The sequence below is a fragment of the Heloderma suspectum genome, chromosome 4 (assembly GCF_057233095.1).
Source record: "Heloderma suspectum isolate Gila_16-S chromosome 4, 16-S_ref, whole genome shotgun sequence".
Taxonomy (NCBI): Eukaryota; Metazoa; Chordata; class Lepidosauria; order Squamata; family Helodermatidae; genus Heloderma; species Heloderma suspectum.
The window spans coordinates 69,644,815-69,664,017 of record NC_139461.1 but is presented as its reverse complement, the minus strand read 5'-3'; positions in this window follow the sequence as shown (position 1 = coordinate 69,664,017).

Here is a 19,203-nt window from a genome sequence, read left to right as displayed (position 1 = left end):
GTTGTAGGTCTTCATAGAACCAATCAACCTCAACTTCTTCGGCCTCAGTGGTTGGGGCATAGACTTGAATTACTGTGATGTTGAATGGTTTGCCTTGGATTCGTACTGAGATCATTCTATCATTTTGGGGATTGTACTCCAGTACTGCTTTTCCCACCCTTTTGTTGACTATGAGTGCTACTCCATTTCTTCTAAGGGATTCTTGCCCACAGTAGTAGATATAATGGTCGCCTGAATTAAATTTGCCCATGCTTGCCCATTTTAGTTCGCTGATTCCCAAGATGTCGATGTTCAATCTTGCCATCTCATGTTTGACCACCTCCAGCTTACCTTGATTCATTGATCTGACATTCCAGGTTCCTAAACAATATTGTTCTTTACAGCATCGGACTTTCTTTTCACCACCGGACACATCCACAGCTGAGTGTCCTTTCGGCTTTGGCCCAGCTGCTTCACTCTTTCTGGCGCTACTTGGAAATTCCTCTGCTCTTCCCCAGTAGTATATTGGACACCTTCCGACCTGAGGGGCTCATCTTCCGGCATCATCTCTTTTAGCCTTGTGATACGTTCCATGGGGTTTTCTTGGCAAGAATATTGGAGTGGGTTGCCATTTCCTTCTCCAGTGGACCACATTTTGTCAGAACTATCTGCCATGACCTGTTGGTCTTGGGTGGCCCTGCAAGGCATAGCTTATGGCTTCACTGAGTTATGCAAGCCCCTTCACCACAACAAGGCAGTGATCCATGAAGGGGACTCATGATGTTACATGGGCACTATTTTGCTGCTGTATCAGGTCTTAGAATCTGTTATTTAATGCTGTAAAAGGATACATGAGTGAAAATTTATTGGGAAACAGAAAGTAGGCTTTGCTTAATTTTTAAGTATCAAACTGCAGTTCATTCTGTATTCCAAAGACATTCGACATGGCAATCAGTTCCACTATGTATGCATCCTCCCCTTTCTAATAGAAAAGTGTCCATCCATTTTTAATACCTGTATAAGGCAAATCTGTCAGGAGTAGTTATTACTTCATACAGTGAACTAATAAGAAGGTTATAATGTGAAACTGCATTTTTTAATCATATTGAAGTCATATATTCTTCCTGGCGTTGAGAAGCTAAATTCTCCTAAGGAAAGTATTGTGGTCCTTAAAGCTTCATCTCTTTTTCTTCAACTTTGTCGAAAACATGTATGTAATGTTAACAATGCATTGGTAACTATAATTAGATTTGACAGAAGCTTGTGTGCAGATAGAAGAAAAGTGAACAAAATCAACACAGAGGAGGTCCCCCCCCAAATAAAAATAAAACTGTATGCAGCATTACTTAGGCTGCAATCCTATTGGGGGGGCTGGCGGTGTCCCAGAGATGCTACGATATTGCAGATCTCCCTCTCTGCCTGTGGTGAAAGAGGTCTGCCCCCTCAAGCCACCCTGTTGCAGACATGGAAACCTCTACCACCCTTGCCATTCTGCTGTTGGTGCTCTGAAGACAGTAATAGCAGAAAGATGAATGCTGGGGTAGATTGGGGGGGGGATCCCATTCCCCTGACAAATACAAAGGAATACCAGGGAAAACTGGAGGCCAGCCAGAACAGAAGGGAAAAAAAACTTGGGAAAACACTCCTGTCCACACACCAACTACCTTGTTAGTACGAGTCTACAAGGGCTTTGGATTTGGTGGTTCCTTCTAACTCGGATCCCCCCTTTCCATCCCTGATAGGATTGCTCTGTTAGTCCAGCACTAGCCATCCCCATATAAATTCAGCTTGCATGTCATTGTGCTCAAATGTGCACAGCGTGAATCTAAGTACAACAACTTGCAGATAAGTTTGGACGAAAACTCTAGGACTTCTTTCTAAGAGCTGATAGGCCATGGGGATACAGCCCCAAACTCTATGATCTTTCCCTTTTTTCAAGAATGTTTACATTTACAACCTCATACTGCACAGAGGACCTGTGGATTGCCTGTGTGAGTAGACAAGACTCATCACGTGGTGTGTCCTGCTCAAGCAGTAATATTGGTAGGGCAGCTGGGTGGTAGGGATGGGGGGGAGAAGAACGTACGATATTTGCAGTATCCTTATAGAAACCTCAGAAAGGGATGTTCCCTCAGGGAAAAGTGGCCAAGAATAGTGGTGGGTGGGGTCACAGCCTAAAGTGGCTGGGGGCCAAGCATACACATATCTCAGTCACACACATACACACCTCATTCTCTCTCTCTCTCTCTCTCTCTCTCTCTCTCTCTCTCACACACACACACACACACACACACCATTCATCCATCATACAGCACACACCACATGCACATACATACAGCACACACCCTCCCCTCAATCTCCCCTGCCCTGCTGCATCTCAGCTGATAGGGAAACCTCTGAGCAGCAGCAAAGAGGGGACTGCTCCTTTGGGAACTGCTGCCTTGAAATGACAGTTCTTTCTTTTTTAAAATTGTTTTTATTGAGTTTTCCAAGGAATTAATGAGTATATAAAGATATTACAGCTTTTTCAACTAACAAAACACATATATTACATAGGTAATCCAATTACAGTTAACCAGGAATCACAGGCCTTTCAATATATTAATAACCTGATATTTATTCATAGAAGTTCATCAGGGGTTTAACATTTACTTGTAATTATCTAAATGTGCCTTTCCATATCTGTCCATGACATGCTGGTGGTTTTCTCTGGGAAACTTGTTTGTTAATAAGTCAATATGTTTATACCAAATTGTGTGGAAGGTGTTGATTCCTCTTTGCTACGGTTCAGCTCTTTCCTGATCAGCTGAACAGCCAGAGCAGGGAACTGCTGAGCAGTGTCAAAGAAGGGTCAGCTTCCAACAGGGCCAGCTCTTCCCGCAAGGCCAGCTCCCTTGCCCCTTGCCTTCCCCAGTGGGAAAGGGAAGGAAGGGAAGGGAAGGCTTGGGGACCTGCCACAAGTGAGGGTCCTGACGGAGCCAACTTCCTTCACCCCTTGTCTTTCCTGTCAGGGCGGTGCCTTACCCAGGGCCTCAGCAGGCTGGGTGTGGATGCTTCGTGGGTTAGGAACGGCCTACAGACCAGCATTTTCCCACCCCTGCTATAGAAAGAGTAACATGTACATCAGCTGTAAGTTAATAATCAGCTGCTTACGATGGAGGTGTTAATGTTAACAGTTGTTTGGGCATGTTTATTATCAGCAAGTTGTCAACATCTATTTAACTGTCTATATTTCTAAAGGTTTTTCCTGACTTTGAACACTAATTCATAGAGAATTTGAGTACCCTGTATTTTGGCATATCTGTCTAGTAATGAAGGCACTGATGCCCCTATTGCTTATTAGTAAAAGCTTCCTCATTAATTTCACTGAGCTCCTAATCTGCAAATGCAAAGGAATGCAGATTTGGACTGATTCTTTCTGACAAAATTATATAGGAAGACACTGTGCGCATATCTGAACATGTATGGATCTGGGGATTGAGGCACCAGAACATGACTAGGCCCTGCAGCCCTTACACACAGGGCTTTTCAGTCCATACAGGCCACCCACCTATTCACATGACTGATGAAAGTTGTGCAGCGTGCATGTTGAGAGGATAGCATTTCCAGGGATATTTTTCATGGATTGATCCAGGGACATGATAAGCCAATATATGTCTTCTCATCTTCAGAAGATGTGAATCATTTTCTTTTTATTTTGATGAGATGGTGCATATTTTAAGCAACCCCCCCTTCAATGATATAAAATGTTATATACAGCTATACACAGTTGGGATTTGAGACTGTCAAAATCTAATGCCAGTTGCTGTGATCTAGTGCTAGTTACAAGATTTAGGGAGCAATCCTATCAGGATAGGCAGCTGCCTCCGAACTCGGAGGCAACTGCCTATCCAATGTGGGGGGTGGGTAGAGCATGGAGGGGATCTTCTCCTCCATGCTCTGCCCACCCTGCATTACCGGCTAGATGGCTGATTTTGGCTGTCTAGCTGGAGCAGTTCAGGGGGAGGGCAGAGGCCGTACAACACATAGGAAGTGTAATGATGCTTCCACTGTCCCCGCCCCATCCCTGGGAATGCTCCCTTTGCTCCCACTCCATGCTGCTCTTCTGAGCCCAGAGCCTGGGACGATCCGCACCACCTATGAGGCAGCAATGGAGAGGGTAGGGAGGTGGTTTTCTGGGAACCGACCTCAGAGGACTGGTTCCAAGGTCGGTTCCTGAATAATCCTATGTCTGTCTAGCTGCTGTCTAGTGGCCATAGGATTGCGCCCTTAATAACCTTCTTTTAAAAACATCCAGACAAGAAGGTGGATTGCAATCTTTGAATGCATGACTGCGGAAAAACTGCCCAGTGACATGAGATCTAATCCCACATAACGCCTTATCTACCCTCAGCTTTGTCCATATTTTAAAGGATTCTTCAAAGTACTTACTGTAAAAGTAAATTATGCTTTAGCAGGAAACTGAGGTTAGTTCCTGGTCCTTTATTAGTCATAGAGGTGCTTTAGGAATTCAGTCTTTGCACATTCCTATGTGAAATGAAATGATCCATCCCTGTTAAACTAATGTGTGGATTGCAACTTAATCACTGGATTTCACACTTCTCTGAATGTTGCAGGGCAGTTCTTGGCAGTGTCAAAATAAGCACTTATATACATGATTGTAGAGAAAAGTGGTATTTAGCATGTTTCTTGAGAGAGAAAAATATACATGTAAATATATATTTTGAGAGGATTTGGGTTTTTTTTAAAGTGGAAATGGAACAGAATAGTACTAAGGCTAATTGAAACATGTGAAACTGACAGACTGGAAATTGACAGGTATGTCCATCCCTAATTAGGAGTTCCTAAATCCTTATATGGTTTCGAAGTGCAGGTGCAGCCTGAACAAAGGACTCAGATTTGAATAACTATGCATCCAAAAACAAGTTTTGGATCATCCCAAATCATCCATGCATCCTACCAGGAGAGTATTCCTTACAATTTGCAGTGTGTTTGGCCCAAATCTTCATTTTGGCAGAAAGCACACTCAAGGAGTAAGCAGTATGAACCCAGCAATTTTTATTCATTCGCCTATGAATGGGGTTTTGAACTAGGTACCCTACATCTATCTTAAATGCTGCCTCTCTCAAATCATAGCAAGATATGTTGACTATCAAAATTGCTATGCTTCAGGGTCTCTTAAGTGGACCACTAACTCGTTTCTCTATTGAAGGGAATACAATGCATAAAGAGATTTCAGCAAATTTACTAGATTTCTTTGTCCAAAGCTTATTCTCAGGAAGAGTATTTCAACCCCCAGTTTCTTGGTTCTTATCTTATTTACAGATGAGATACTAACAAGAAAGCAATAGGATTATTGGAAGCATGATGCCTGAGAGAGCTTTGTGCCCCCCCACCCCCAAGCTCTGATCTTGTGATCTTGCTGGGGCAAATGGTAGGACAGAATCTCCCAATAACACGGGCAATGTTTTAGCATGGCCAAAGCTTATTTTGCTCTGCAGAGCTGTCTAAAATTCCACTTCCTTATTCCTAGGTGAAATAAAAAGATAATCCTTGGGATTCCTTGTAGGGCTGTGCCAAATGTTCTCCTGTTTGATCTAGTGCTTCTGGGGGCTGCAATATTTTCCCCAAGCCCCCAAAACATGGAAATGTTCATCCCCACCCCCACTCCTGGTCATTCATGTTCATTGCCTTGTTTCCTCAATCTGCTGCTGCTTTAGAACCTCCCCACCCCCATAATTCCCAGGCCTGTGTTTCCACCAGCGATTTACTCCAACCTGGCTGTGTAGTGAGGTCTCTGTGTTTCCATGACGTCGTGGCCATTCAGCACCAGCCCTGCATTTTTTCCTGGAAAAACTGCTTCTCCTGAGACTGGTAATAGTCTGACTTTTCCATCTTACTTCAGCTCCATTACTGACCTGTTTCCACAACCGCACTGGGTTCAGTATCATAGTTCGGGCAACCTTTGTGGGTGTGTTGCTCATGACATCAGTGACCCAATCCTTTCCCTCCCTGTTTTCTGGAAGTTTCATTGCCATTTTGGAGCAAGGTGCCAAGAGACCAACTTTTAAAACATCATTGAAAATAAGTGCTAGAACACTAGTGCCTATAAGCCTGCTACTGTGGGCAAGAAAGTACTCCCACTACAGCCTGAAAATAAGGTTTATCTCAGGTCGCTTTCCCAGAACCAGACGTGGGGACGATCCATGGCTAATATTCCTTTTTTTGTTTGGACCAGGGAAACGATGTGGCAAGCATCACAGTCTAGTTTTCATATTACATGCTTAGTCGCTACCTTATTATCACACTATTGCGCAGTAATATGCACACCTTCTATGTGGTATCTTCCTATGACTCTACCACTCTATCACTCAATCGTGAAATAGCACTAACAGACATTGGTGCTATTGTGTGATAGCACTACGCACGATAGTGCATTTTCCAGAACAAGCCCCCTTGACCTCAACAGGAGTCAGCAGTTGTCACATTAGCACATTAGTCCAGGGGTGACTCCTGTTGAGTTGACTCAACAGGAGTCACCCCTGGACTAAGGTGCTATCACACAGATGTGTGTTAGTGCTATTTTGTGATTGAGTGATAGAATGGTAGTGTCATAGAAACATACTGACATAGAAGGTATGCTTATTGATGGAAGACTTGTGCAATAGTTTGATAATGAGATAGTGACTTAGCATGTGCCTGCTAATGTGGTAGCCTTAGGGTGCCTCCTAATGTGGTAGCCAGCTATTTAGAGGGAAAATGGGCGGAATCGGGCATACGTCTGGGAAGTCTACTCAGAAGTAACTCCTGTTGTGGTCAATGAGGCTTGTTCCCAAGATTGCCAGTAGAGCTGGAGGGGAAGCCTCTCTGATTGGTTTAGCAGCCTCTGCCAGTCTGATGACATTCACTTCCAATCCCCTGCCCCGCCCAGAAGCCTCTCTGATTGGTTCAGCAGCCTCTGCCAGTCTGATGACATTCACTTCCAATCCCCTGCCCCTCCCAGAAGCCTCTCTGATTGGTTCAGCAGTCTCTGCCATTCTGATGACATTCACTTCCAATCCCCTGCCCCTCCCAGAAGTATGTTTCTGTCAGCGAAGGGAGAGGGGGGGGGGACTCAGCAAGAGGAGGAGGAGGGAACACGGATGAGATAATCAGACCCAACCCAGACTCCACCCAGCCATCAAGAAAATAATTTGATTACTGCTCAGTGGAAACAGCACAGAGCCCCAGGTTACAGTGATGATAAGCTGGGACTTTAAGCATTGTGGAAACTGGAAAAGGAGCAGATGCGATTGGGGAAACTTTGCAACAAAGTTGCATGCCAGGTGAAGCTGATAGCGTGGAAGCACAGTCTAGGTCTTTTTCTTTCTGGGAATTAGGGATGTCAGAGAATTCCACCACGGATCTCGGGGAGGCCGAATGCCAGCGCATTCGGCCCCCCGAAATCAGTGGCGGAACAGTCTGCCCCCCGCCCCCCCCACGGGACTTACCTTGGGCTGATCTTCCTGGCAGCAGCGGTGTGGCGGTGCGGCGGCGGCCGGTCTTCCAACCGGCTGCCGCCGCCACCATTTCCAGTTAAAAAAACAACAACATGTGATAGGTTACGTAAAGATTTACATAGCCTATCACGGCTAGATTTTTAAAAAACACCGTGATAGGCTATGTAAATGTTTACGTAGCCTATCATGGCTGATTTAAAAGAAAAAAAAAACAACGCACGTATGCAAATGGCGGCGCCCATGGGCGCCATTTGTGTTCCTTATTTTGGCACGTCTTCGTCTACGTAAACATTTACATAGACTAAGATGGTGAAAATAAGGGGAACGCAAATAGCGTAGCATCTACGCTATTTGCGTTCCCTTTATTTTTGCCGTCTTAGTCTACGTAAATGTTTACATAGACGAAGACGTGCCAAAATAAGGAACACAAATGGCGGTGCCCATGGAGGCCGCCATTTGTGTACGCGCATGTTTTTTTTTTCTTTTAAATCAGCCGTGATAGGCAACATAAACATTTACGTAGCCTATCACGGCTGACTGTAGGGATGCAAACGGCGGCGGCTACGGCCGCTGCCATTTGCGTCCCTGCTAGCCAGTGGCCAGATGTCCGGCCGCTGGCAGAGCCAGTCGGCGGCTCCACAGAATCCCTGCGGAGCGGAGCCAGCCGGCCAGGATTCCAGGGGGGGGAGGAACGGAGCGCCTCCCCCCCCCCGCCGAGGATTCTGGGGGGAGGGACGGAATGCCTCCCCCCCAACCATTAGCATAATCCCCGAAAGGTAAGTGATTTTCGTACATCCCTACTGGGAATAATCATATGGGTGAGCCCAGCCAATTAGGGATCAGATAATAAATGAGCTAGCATCATAATGCTATGCAACCGATCATGATAAAGTCACTACTGGCAAACAAACCCAATTCAAAATGAGAGCAATGCTTTCTGAATTGGTGAAAACTTTGGATTCCTTTTGCAGCAACTGAAATGTTGCCAAAGTATAGGGACACTTTTGATCACTGCTTGAAAGCATTGGGGAAAAATACCTTTCCTTCAGCCCAAATTCGTTGCAGGCAATGTGCTTCAAAGTGCATTGTGCACAACGAACCTTTCTGCTGAACTATCTGTGTACTCTGTATTTTACTATGCAAATGTATGGTCTATTATTAGTTAGCCTGAAGACAGCAGCGGTAGAAACAAATCCCATTAAAAAAATTAATAAAGATTTTAAATAAACTTGGGATGTATATTTTAGTAGGAAAGAAAAGTGTAGTTCTGTAGGAAATCTGGCTCTTCCCTTACAAATAATTTTTCCAGTGTATGTAGAACATTCTAACAGCTATTTATCATTTTCTGAAAAAGGTGTTTGATGAAATTTAGATTGATGCGTGTTTTTCAGGGTGAAAAGTTGAACGATTATTCATACTTATTTATCACTGCTTATTTACAGGGACTGGATTATAGAATGCTTTACACATTAGGAGCAATAGACATAACAGGTTCACAGTGCCCTTCACCAACCATGTCACTGCCAGCTTGGCTAGAAGTGAGAAAGTCTTGAGTTGGTAGTTATCTAACTCTAGACAGAAAAATATGTTCCAATAAAATATTTGTCAGAGAGACCAGGGATGATGGTGCCCTGGGCAAAAGAATGAAATATAGGTACACCAGCATAGTTCTATATTTTCTAAAGAGCAGGGGATTTGCAAGCAACTCAGAGGCAAAATATTACATGGGTGGAGGTAACCAAGACTGTGTTCCTGCCATCTCAGTAGACAAAGTGAAAATATGAAGCTGCCTTACCCTCCTGAGTATTAATCAAGCCATTAATCAAGCTACATTAATCATTAATTATTAATGAGTATTAATCAAGCCATTAATCAAGCTACAATAGCTCTGTACTGCTTACACCTGGAGTCTCCAACATGGTGCCAGGGGCACCATTGTGCCCGTGGAGACTTTTCTTGGCACCCAGCAGGCCCCTCCTGGTTTTTAGTTTATTTTTAATTCTTATTTCAATACATAACTGGGAGGCTTGCATGCTGCAAAGCAAAGTGCCATCCTCCAGTGCCATCTTTCTTTCCAAGAATGCTTCTGAGCCCCACATGTGCCCCAGAGGCATTCTCAGAAAATAAAAATGGTGGCTGGCTGCAGCCCAGCACTTTGCTTTGAAGTGTGCTTAATCATCAAGAACAAAAAGAAAAAGGTAAACTGGGGGGTGGAAGGAAGTGTCTGGGGTGCGGTGCTGTGTCTGTTTTGCCTGGTGTGTGTGTTTGTGTGTTTCTCTGCATCATCAGTTTGGCCTCTGTGAAATAGGTATTTTGTTGAGCTTTGTTGGGGTAAATATGTGATTTGGCATTTGGGTTCAGACCTCGCTTTTGGCTTGCACTCAGTTTCTTGACGAAGTTACATGTCTCTGAACCTCATCAGTTTGCCTTCAAAGAAATGACTATAAGCGCAGAAAACTGTGGATTCAAAAGAGTTGTTTTGTATCTTGGAGGTCAGAGCTCTGCCTGATACTCACATTCTTGGGCAAACGACATTTCCTTTCGTTTCACCAGTTGGCCTTATGGGAAATGAATGTTTGTCACTGGCCATTCTTGCCATGGTAGCCCTTTTACGAAAGCGCAACCCTCTTCCTCATGGGACCCATTTTGTGAGAGCACCCACAACACACTCTCAACATTCCAAATTTATTTATTTATTTATTTGATTGGCCTTTCTACCCAGAAAATGGCATTCTAGGTGGCAAGTGTGCCCACTGTAGGAAAGAGTTAAATGTTGCTTTTGCATTAAATAGGTCGCAAATGCTTTTGAGCAGTAACTGAGCTGAGACAGGATGTGGAAACGTGTCTAAGGTACTTTGTGGTAAGAAACTTAAAATGAAGTTAGAAGTGTGGTTAGCTAAGCAAAGTAGAAACCACATTAGAAAATTTGATAAAACACCCAGAGTTAGGACACGTATAACTGCGCGTGCTTAAAGAACTCATGAATATTATGTTACACACCCTGCATAGCTAATAAGGTCATGATAATGTACATGCGATGTATGTAAAGGGAGGGGGAACATGTCAAGGAGATAATGTGAATAGGCGGATCAGAAAGTTGTGAACCTTGGAGTACCTAGCCAATGGGGAAACAAGGGAGGGACTCAGCAGCCGGGGAAAGAGAATAAAAACTGTGTGCTTTGATTGTCAGGTGTGCCTACTCAACTAGGACACCCACCTTTGCAAACGTGCTTAATAAACACAGAGTGCTGCTTGAACGTGTGTCATGAAGTTATTTTACAGGTCATGGTTGGACAAACGAGTTTCTAACACCCACCAACCCAAAAAGGTTGGGGACTCCTGGCCTCCACTGAATGGCAGTGGCTCTTTAGGATTTCAGACAGGAGCCATTCACAGCCCTACTTGGAAATGCCAGGGGTTGAATCTGGGAGCTCCTGCATGCAAAGCGTGTGAACTATCATTGACCAGCAGAATCTCCCAAAAGGTGTGTCAGTCCTTTAGTCTATTATTCCTCCTACTGGGGTTTGAACTAGGGATGTCCATCACTGTAAAATCCAGCCTTTTAAGGTCCCAGCGGACTCTCATGGTTCCCCCAACATGGCTTGCCTTTGCAAGCCAAGCTGAAGGTTTGTTCCCAAAATCCGTGAACTTGGCAGTGGCCATGGCATGGCAGCAGAAGGTGGGGGGGGGGAGTTCCCTCTCCCACAACTTTCCACCACCATGGCACAATGGTCTCTCTGTCCCTGCCAGTGGCAGGGATAGGGAGAGTGTCCCACTGCCACTGCCATGGTGTGGTCCAGCGGTGTAAGGGTGGGCAACGAGCGATCCTCCCCCACGCTTACACCACCATGCCGCACTGCCACTGCAGTGTGATGTTCTGTCTATCACCAGCAGGGACAGAGAGAACTTCATGCAGCTGCAGCAGCAGGGACAGTGAGAGTACCTTAGTATGGCAGTGGAAGGGGGAGGAATGCCCCTTCTGTCACCATGCAAAGGTAGAAAAAGCTGCCACCTGGTCCGACTTGGTGTGGGCTGAGTTAGGCCAGCTAGCAGATGTTGGACTGGAGTCTGGGGGGGGGGAGTCGGCCAAAGCTTGCTGAGCTTCACCCCCCCCCAACAGATTCCTCCGACTAGTCTGCATTGCTAGTTTGCTGTCCAAGTGCTCTATTCAGTGAGGTACCCACATGAGCTCATATGACCTTTTGCAGAGTCCAAGGAATGAGGCAAGTTTGCATGAGGTATTCATAATACTGACTTTTCAAAAATGCAGTAAGTGGGGTGGGGAGTAGGAAAGAGGACCAATGTCAAAAAGAAGAGAGAGTAATGTAAGGGACAGCATTCCCAGAAACCTTGTGGTGCGATGTGACTGGCTAGACTGGTGGGGACGAGGGAGAGGGCCTTTTCTGTGGTGGCCCCCACTCTGTGGAACTCCCTCCCTAGGGAGCTCCGTCATGCCCCCTCTTTAATGAGCTTCCGTTGTGCATTAAAAACGCTGTTGTTCAGGCAGGCATTTGGGGTGGGTTAGGGTATTTTAGAAAATGTTTTTATTGTAGAATTTTATTGTTTTAAACTGTTTTTATTGTATGTTGTACATCACCCAGAGTGGCTGGGTGACCAGCCAGATGGGTGATTCATGAATATAATAATAATAATAATAATAATAATAATAATAATAATAATAATAATAATGGTTCCAGGTCTCAGAAATAGGCAATTATTCAGCCAAGTCCCAGAATCGAGTGGAAGTGGAATAGCCTTCAATGGCAAAGTTTACTGGTGCTCATTTTATTTCAGGAATGAGGGAACTAAGCTAATGTCCCCCACATAGGGCCACGTGCTACTCAAGGGGATCACCTGAGAGAACTGTAACCCTAATAGTATTTTCCAACAGGGTAGATTCTCTCCTTTGCACTGGGTGTAGGGTAGAAGAATGGAGCTCTGATCTTACCAGCTCCCTTGCTGACTCCTTGCAGTCTTTTATAGGTCCTTTGGACCATCCTTCTCTATGACTGCCTCCTGTCCTCTCCACAGGGGCAGAGTTTCTTCCTTGAGCAGTAGCATTTCAAGTCTTGAAACACCCCTCCCATGAACGCTGCTGCTTGTACATTTCCTTAGTTGTCTCCTCCATCCCCAGCTGGAGCATTCAGCTAGCGTTCTTTCTCCTTGGAGTATAAGTGGGTAAGCAGTGTTGACTCTAGGTTTCTGGGGGCCCTTGGACAAGACATCCTTAATGGGTCCCCTCTCTCAATGAGTCTACCTTCTCACTGTCACCATCACCAGCTGCTATTGCTCCTCATCCTCTTTCTCATCATTGCTACCACTTGCTTGATTGACAAACAGAGAGCCAGTAAGCAAGTAGACAATGGCATCAAATGCTCCTCCTTGCCACCACCAGAGAGAAAAGCAGGTGAACAAGCAGGTTGCAGTAGTGAAGAGGAGGAGCAACTGCTGGCGTGTGGGCCTTCAGCAAGTCCCCAACCATGCCTACACTGCCTTGATGCCAGTCCTGTGGGTAAGGCAGATGGAACATTTTAAGTGTGGTGGAAACGGTAACATTGAGCACACATTTGCTGCATTCCAAGGTGCTTTCAAGGCAGTGGCAGTGAACAGTTTCCTCACATGCAATGTTTACCTCTGCAGAAACCACCATGTTTTAGGATGGCAAATACAATGTGTCATATTTTCATTATAACCTGGTTTGGTCCTCAGTAATACATAACACAAGTACTGGGACAAACTGTTGGTACTGTTAAGGACATATCCAAGGCAGGTTAGGTTGAACAATCAGAAATTTATTAAGCACATTACGGCTGTGGGAGAGACAGACGAAACTGTGTCTCTCAAAAAAAGGAAGAAATACAGACATTTATGCAGACTGAAAGTTGGAGAACAAAGAAAACACACTACATGTGCTCAGAAACCAATTACTGCTCAGCAACAATCTTATCAGCACAACGACCTTCTTATCTTTAGGGATGAGTTACTTTGGTGGATAAGAATTTCTTTCTTATGAGCAAGTTGTGATTACCTTCTCATGGTCAGACACACACACACACTCAATCCCATCAGGCACCTCACCGGAACCAAACTACTCAAAAGGTACTTTTAAGTACTTCACAGTACTTAAACCGCACTTAAACAGCTGCACTGGTTGCCGCTCTGCTTCCAGATACAATTCAAAGTGCTGGTCATACCTATAAAATCCTAAATGGCTTGGGCCTTGTCCATCTGAAGGACTCCCTTTGATGGCAAGAGTGTACCTGGACCTTACAGTCATCATTGGACACGCCTTTGTGAGCACTAGTAGGAATGGGAGGGGATCTGTTTCCACAGTGATGTCTTCTGGGAGAATCACTGAATTGTGCATTGTCACAAAGGCCAGTAACCTGAATTCATTTCCTAGAGTCATTTACAGGAGCTGACAATATGATTTACATTAAGCAAGGTATCATTTTTATACTCAAACCACTTTTTAGTCACCAACTTCAAAATTTTACTTACCTTGTCAAAAGCAAACGACATTTAAGTGGTTTGTAGGAAATGATGTGGTGGCGGCACCCTAGTTGTGGAACGCCCTCCCCAGAGAGGCTCATTGTGGCCTTTTGGGCACCAGGTGAAGACCTTTTTATTTTCCCAGGCTTTTTACCCTCTCAGTTTAAAAAATTGCATTAAGGTTCAATCCTATGCATGTTTAGACAGAAAAAAGGCCTATAACCTCTGGCATGCACCAGCCATGGCTGGCTGGGGCATGTTGGGAGTTGTAGGACTCCCCCCCCCCACGTGAAACATGCATAGGATTGCACCCTTAGTGCATTTTTAAATCTTTGCACTGCTGCTGGATTTTATCTCAGCTTTTACTTTGGTTTAATTCTGTTTCAAACTTATGGTTTTATATGATGTTTTACTATGTGACTGTATTTTATGGTTTTCAGTTTGTGTGAACTGCTCAAAGAGTTTTGGCTTATGGTCAGTATAGATACAAAATAAATGTCTCACTTTGCGATTCACTTCTCTGTTGTTACATGGTATATTTCAAAATGACAACAAAAAATATTGCTGGAAGTTACAATCTTCCCATGTAGCCATCTTCAATGCATACTTTGGATGTCTTTCCTAAACTCTTTCTCCCACTCCATACCTTAACCCAGGGGTCCCCAGTGTGGCACCCACAGGCACCCACAAAACTTTTTTTCCCCATTTCTTAAATATACAGACATGGATTTATATTTATCTGTAGCAATGAAAATGCATACAACTTTCTAGCAATTATACATAAGCTTCAATAAAAGTGGACTAAATACCCAAATAAAGTATCCATTTTGAGATGGCATCTGTATGCCACCTGTTCAAATACTGAAAGTATTGTAAGGTCCTCAATCCATTGCATTATAGGAGGAGAGTGTTTATCCATCCAATGTTGTACTATCAGTCTTTTAGCTGTCAAAAGGGCAAAGAGAATCCATTTACACTTACCATTTGTTAGTTTCCATAAAGCAGGTAAATAATTACATCAGTAAATATTAAAGACTGTTCAAGTACAAAATTTATCTGTGTAATAACCTCCTTCCCAAAAGAAGCAACTCCTCCTGGACATTGCCAAAACATATGTTTAAAAGAAGCATTAGCTGTATTGCCCCACCAGCACTTAGCTGAATTAGACAAACCCTTATTAAAGAGATGTTTCAGTGTCCAACAGACACAAAACAAAAGTTTTTGCTGAATAAAACACAGCTTAAAATCCATAGCAGTTTCTCAAATTCCCAAATGTATCCATGGGTCCAAAATTTGGGGACCTCTGCCTTAACCATTACCATTATTTTAAGAATGTGTTTTGTGGAATGCAATTGTCAGGGCTCCCCTTATGACCTGGACCCCTAAGCAACTCCTTAAGGGTCTCTTGCCTCCTTAAGTGTCCCACCTTCCTTCTTTTAAACTTCCCCTTTCCAATAACATGAGGTTTAGGCTGTAGACGCAGGGTGATTGGCACTCCAGACACCTGGGGGTTTAATCACAACAGTTTACAGGTAAATTAAAGCAAGCAAATCACAACTAAAGGTATTTACACAATAGAGCTGAGTAATACAAAAGGCAGTAAAAGAAAATAAAAGTTGCAAAATGAAAATTTCTTTACCCTAGCTACACTTAGACTTTTCCAGGCTCCTTCTTCCCGATCCCTCTTCAGGCTCTGGTCTTACCAACTCTGCTCTTGCTCTCTCTGTTCTTTCTGACTCTCTTTATATACCTTTCTCCCTCAAAACCAAAACCTGAAGAAATGAAACTTAACTAGACAAATGAAACTACTCCTCTCAGAGATACCCCTTCCCAACAGAAAAACCTAGGCCTGATCTTTTTGCCTTTCCTTGCTTCTGTATGCCTCAAGCCAATATAATAGCTATTGCAAACTGGAACAAACAAATGGTCTACCTATTATTTCATCGTATTTACAACTGTTGCCAGCAGATACTTCTGGGAAGCCTACAAACAAGGCATAAAGGCAACAGTGGTTTCCCATTATTCATCTCCTGCAGAAACACTGGAAGTTCCATTTTGCTAATCCTTTTAGTAACCATCTGCTCATGGAATGAATCCTTTTCCCACATACATTTGTTTAAACACATAAATGGAATAACAATATTGTATATTTCAACTGAATCCTTGTAACACTGCAGTAAAATGAATTTTATAGTACTCTTTCCAATACACTTACGGATTCATTGAAGGAGAGTTGATGATCAACTTCTGCTTCTTTCAACGTGTTATCCATCCCAATGAAAAACTGGATCACTTGCTTCAGTCAGAAGCCTTCTCTAAAGGGAGGGTTTTGCTTTTATTTTATTCTGTTTTATTTTATTATGGAATATTGTTTCGCATTCTTTCCCTTCACTCTGAATGGCTAGCAGAATCTTAACCTCCCAATTCATATTCTTTGTGGCTTCCCTAAGGAGGAGGCATGAACATGATGATTATTTCTAGAAGTTTAGAAGATATAACACAAGAAAGCTGGGAATTTACATATTTTGGCTGGCTGTAGTATTCTAAGATGAGTAATGGGGAGTGGGAGCTTGTTGCTGTCAGACTGAACCTCAGAGAAGCTCAGAAAGTAATGAAACATCTCACTGCCTTCTGAGCCTCTCTGGGGCTGAGCATGAGATCAAGGAGAATCCTTCTCCATTTCCCCTAACTTTGTGCTGACCAATGCTTAGAGTTTCAGGGATAGCAAAGCCATTTTACTGCTTCCAAGCTTCTCAAGAGGCTTAGTACAACATCAGGGAAACCCACCACCACCCTTTTCCAGGTCCAGGAGAAGGGTGGAGGTTCTACCCAAATTTTTAAAAATACCTCTTGTCAATATTAAGTACGTTCCTGAACCCCAATGTTATCATGCTTACTTGGGACTAGGGATGTGGAAATCTGTAAAACATGAACTTGTTGAGGTTCTCTGTTTACCACCTCAAAACTCTTCCTGACTCATGTCCGTATCAGGTTGCTAGCTTCCCCCCACCCCTTTGCACAAAAATTCATGTGTTTTTCACTGGATGTTTCCCCAAATGTACACATCCATTGTGTGCATTCTCCTTAGTTCAAATATTACCACAGCAACAGAGGAAGCAACCATGGAGTTGCATATAATCCCATAATGGAATCACTAGTTGTAAGTCTAGAAACTGGGATGAGACTCTGGCTGTGGTTCCACAACAACAGACGGGTGAAGCAAACAAAGGAATACCGGAGTTTTCATGGAATTGGCATGGCTCCATGCAGGGCTCCATGAGCAGGGTTCTCCGCAGCAGTAAAAATCGCTTCACAGCACATACTTCCTGGTGGGGTTGGGGGTTGGAGTGAAGTCATCTGACTGGCAGGGGCTGCTGAACCAATAAGAGAGGCTTCCCCCCTCTCCCCTCCCCCTTTCTCCTTTCCCCTGAAACTCCAGATGCACTTGCATTTCAGGGGCAAACCTCATTGAGCACAATGGGAGTTACTTCTGAATAGACACACATATGCTTGTGCTGCGAAACGGGAGGGGGGAGAACACAACAGAAACCAGCCCCCATTTTAACTAGGGAAGTACGAAAGTCACTTACCTGTTTGCGGATTATGCTGATGCTGGGGGGGAGGCGCTCCATCCCTCCCCCCCAAATTCTGGCCGGGGGGAGGCGCTCCGTCCCTCCCCCCCCGAATCCTGGCCGGCCGGCTCCGCAGGGATTCTGCGGAGCCGCCGGCCGGCTCCGCCAGTGGCCAGACATCCAGCTGCTGGCTACCAGGGACGCAAATGGCGGCGGCCGTAGCCGCCGCCGTTTGCGTCCCTGTAGTCAGCCGTGATAGGCTACGTAAATATTTATGTAGCCTATCACAGCTGATTAAAAACAAAAACAAAAACTCGCGTATGCAATGGCGGCACCTATGGGCGCCGCCATTTGCGTTCCTTATTTTGGCACATCTTCGTCCACGTAAACATTTACGTAGACTAAGACGGCGAAAATAAGGGGAACGCAAATAGCGTAGACGCTACGCTATTTGCATTCCCCTTATTTTCGCCGTAGTCTACATAAATGTTTACGTAGACTTAGACGTGCCAAAATAAGGAACGCAAATGGCCGCCATTTGCATATGCACATTTTTGTTTTTGATCAGCCGTGATAGGCTACGTAAACATTTACGTAGCCTATCACTTCTTCTTTTTTTTAACTTGGAAATGGCGGCGGCGGCAGCCGGTCGGAAGACCGGCCGCCGCAGCAGCTTCCGCCACACCGCCGCCAGAGCCACTGCCGGAGCCACCGCCGCCAGGAAGATCCACCCCAGGTAAGTCTCTTCCTGGGGTGGGGGCCGGGGGGTGGGGGGCCGTTCCGCCACTGATTTCGGGGGGCCGAATGCGCTGGCATTCGGCCTCCCCGAGATCTGTGGCGGAACTTTCATACATCCCTAATTTTAACCCACAGGATCTGTAGAACGATTTTGGCAGACAAGCCTGAAACAGAACCCCAAGCTTCCTAAAGCCGTGTTGCACTTGACCACTGTAATGGAGTCAAGTGCAGCAGCAAGGGCTTGAGGAAGCTTTGGGCTCCGTTTCAGGCTTGCCTGCCAAATGCGCACAGAGGAAGTAAGTACTTCCACCTCTCCTCCGTTACAGTGATCAAGTGCAGCACGGCTTTAGGAGCACTTACTTCCTGTGTGCACATTTGGCAGACAAGCCCCACTGAGCACAATGGGTGTTACTTCTGAGTAGACACTACTTGGTTTGTGCTGGGAAACACAGGGGCGGGAGACAGGAAACACCCCTTGACCGGGGTCATAGTGAAAGCACACACCTGGGCTGGGCTAGCATACCTGAAGTCAATGTGTGGGGTGGGGAACACAACAACTATACCGGGGTGAACCTGACTTGAGGAAAAGAATCAGACTTTAAGCAGCCTCATCTGCAGAAATCTGCTTTTTCAATGATAAGCAGAAATCTGCTTTTTCAATGATAAGCTCCAGGGTGGCTGCTGAATGGCCACGATGTCATGTATCCCTAACGACCTCAATGCACATCCCGCTCAGAGTAAATCGCTGGTGGAAACAGGCCCTCTGTCTTCTTTGCCTCCATTTTTATCTCCGTATTACAGCTGGAAGATTGAGGGGTCATGGTTTGCTGAAAACAGCGGTGGGCAACCAACCTAGGGCTCCGGGCCACATGCAACCCTTGCCCTAATTTCATGTGGCTCTCAGCCTAATTTCAAAGACCTCT